General features: G+C 48.6%; 1 long non-coding RNA gene across 1 annotated transcript; it reads left to right on the plus strand.

Annotated features, from left to right (window-relative positions):
* Window positions 1-647: 647 nt before the first annotated feature.
* LOC141021524 (uncharacterized) lies at window positions 648-1,780 on the plus strand. The gene is made up of 3 exons (XR_012182842.1): window positions 648-748; window positions 1,142-1,211; window positions 1,300-1,780. It is a non-coding gene; the product is annotated as an uncharacterized lncRNA (long non-coding RNA).
* The last annotated feature ends 1,292 nt before the right edge of the window (window positions 1,781-3,072 follow it).

Consider the following 3,072-nt stretch of genomic DNA (forward strand, 5'->3'; position numbering starts at 1 on the left):
AAGAAGACCAAGGATTCGATTCCCAGCCATATGCATGCATGCACATGCGCCCAACCCCTGGGCGGCCGTGCTGCATCGGCATCGCCTGTTGGGCAGATGATGTGCTTGTGGCTTCAAATCGATGGTGCGCGACTGGTGTGCTGCTGCTTTACCATGCCTACTTGCCCTTTTAAAGCTAGGCGTGACACGCCTGTATGGATTACCATGCCTACTTGCTCTTTTAAAACTAGACGTGACATGACACGGCTGTGAGGATTGAGATGTCCACCAGTCCGTTGGCGTTCACTTGCCAATAATTACTCCTATCGTTGCTATAGCCCACCATGTGGCAAATTTGACAATTTTAATCTTAGGACAAAATCAATTCACAGAATGAACTGCCCGTGAAACTATTTCACTCCCCTGACTTTTTTGTGCAGCGCCCGCCACGCCGGCGCCACACCCAACGGTGCAGCGCCTAGCTCGGGGGCGTTGCACTCCAATCCACCGTGGCAGCCCTGGGCCCCGGACCCAGCAGTGCAGCGCCAGGTAGGCGCCACACATGTAATGTGCAGCGCCTAGCCCTTAGGTGCTGCACTGTGACTTAGATGCCAGCCGCCCGCTCCCCCTCCCCCACCCCACCCATTCGTTCCAGGAGTTACAGAACAGCGCCGGCGGCTTCCTCCTCTCCCCCTCTCAATCCCCTCTCCCAAATCCTTCAGATCCGACAATTTGGTCCGTGCATTTCTTCACCAATCCATCCTAGAAGGTACTCTCCTCCGATCCCCTTCTTTCTATCCATACAAAATATGGTATTTTGAAGATTTGGGGAATCCTTGTTTGATTTGATTAGATTTGAATCTTGCGTGTATTAGAATTTTGCATGTATTACAACCCTTGTTTGTTTGATTTGTGGAACCCTAGTTTATTTTATTTTATTGAAAAGATATGGTTGGATACATAGATTGACATGTTATTTCTATGGAAAAGTTATTTGTATGAAGTAGGCCTAGTTTAGTTTATTTGTACTGAAATTATACTCGTATTGAGAAAAATGCTTTGGATACATATGCTTTGAATCTTGCATGTAGTAGGCGTACTTTAGTTTTTTTGAATTGAAAAGATAATCGTGTTGACAAGAATGCTTTGTTGAAATTGTTAGGATGGTTTGGCTTCTCGATGATCATTGGGACAAACAACACCGGTCGTACGCTATGTCGGTGGAGCAGCGGGTAATACTGAAAGTGGCCGGTGTTATGAATTTCGTATTTTTTTAAACACAAATGCCCCATATGTAATGTTATGATTTGTTTGTTTTAGGAGCTTGCACCTCTGAAGCTTCGGTCTCACGGGGCCACCCTTGGATGGATGCGCTATGATGAGCGGTACACACCGTACGTAAGGGAGGCAGGACTTCTCCCTTTCATTCAGTTGGTCCGCCGGTCGACGACACCCAACAATGCTGCAGTACTCACCGCGCTTATTGATCATTGGAGGCCGGAGACACACACTTTCCATCTTCGGACCGGGGAGATGACCGTGACGCTCCAGGATATTGCTATGATCACCGGTCTTCCTATCGATGGCAATCCTTTATGTATGAACACCGATTCTGATGGGTGGCACGCGCAGATGCATGCCCTTATCGGTATGGTTCCTCCGGAGCCTCGGGAACCAGAAGCAGAAGATAAGAAGAAGGAAAGAGTTGCAGCGGGCGCTACTTTCACGTGGATATCATCGAACTTCAGTACTTGCCCTGAGGATGCTAATGAGGACATGGTGAAGACATATGCTTGTGTCTACATGTGGTACGTGATATCCAGGACTATGTTTGCTGATGGCACAGGCAAGAATGCTCCATGGATGTGGCTGAAGGCGTTGACCGTCTTCGATAACAAATGGAGTTGGGGTTCGGCGACACTGGCTTACTTGTATCGACAGGTATGAAGTTGTTTCCTTTTCACTTCATTGATACATTATCAATGCGCTCTTGCGGCAAATTTGACCATGTTCTCTTTTATGTGCAGTTGGACAAAGCCTGTTGTAGGCACACTGGAGGTATTGGTGGTTGTCTGCTCACACTTTCCATATGGAGCTGGGAGCGTTTGCCGGTTGGATGACCGAAGACCGTGAAGTACGAGGATTGGGACGACAAAGACGACCCACTACGGTTCCCCACTTGGGCTTACAAGTGGGATGTGTTAAATGAGACAGCCTAGCTTGAAGGCGCCACACTATACAGTGCAACGCCTAGCTACAAGGCGCTGCACTGTAGAGTGTGGCGCCTCCAGGCTAGGCGCTGCACAGGTCTGTAACTTGCCATACCTTCTGTTGCTCTCTTGATAGCTACAGACATGTGCAGCGCCTAGCCGGAAGGCACCACACACTACAGTGCAACGCCCAGCCTCTAGGCGCTGCACTGTACAGTGTGGCGCCTCCTGGCTAGGCGCCACACATCTCTGTAACTTGCCATACCTTCTGTGGCTCTCTGGATAGCTACAGACTTCTGCAGGGCCTAGCCTGGAGGCGCCACACTCTACAGTGCAACGCCCAGCGTTTGGGCGCTGCACTGTACATTGTGGCGCCTCCTGGCTAGGCGCCACACATCTCTGTAACTTGCCATACCTTCTGTTGCTCTCTGGATAGCTATAGACCTGTGCAGTGCCTAGCTTGGAGGCGCCACAATGTAGATTGCAGCGCCCAGATGCTAGGCATTGCACTTGGACTTCGTGAATTTTTTAGCATATGCAAACATAGTAAGTAGATGTGAAGTAGGATTGATACGTAGCAAGCAAACAACTGTGAAAAGAACATATGCACGAAGCACTTCACGACACATAGTAGTTCATAACACATAGTACTTCACGACACATAGTAGTTCTTACAACCAAATCGAGGAGGAGACATAGTAATTCACGACACATAGTAGTTCTTACAACCAAATCGAGGAGGAGACATAGTAGTTCACGGCACATAGTAGTTCACAACCAAATCGAAGAGGAGACATAGTAGTTCATGGCACATAGTAGTTCACAACCAAATCCAAGAGGATGACATAGCTCTATTGCGTAGAGCAAGGCCCCTTTCCCTTCT

This window comes from Aegilops tauschii, chromosome 4, assembly GCF_002575655.3.
Source record: "Aegilops tauschii subsp. strangulata cultivar AL8/78 chromosome 4, Aet v6.0, whole genome shotgun sequence".
Taxonomy (NCBI): domain Eukaryota; kingdom Viridiplantae; phylum Streptophyta; class Magnoliopsida; order Poales; family Poaceae; genus Aegilops; species Aegilops tauschii.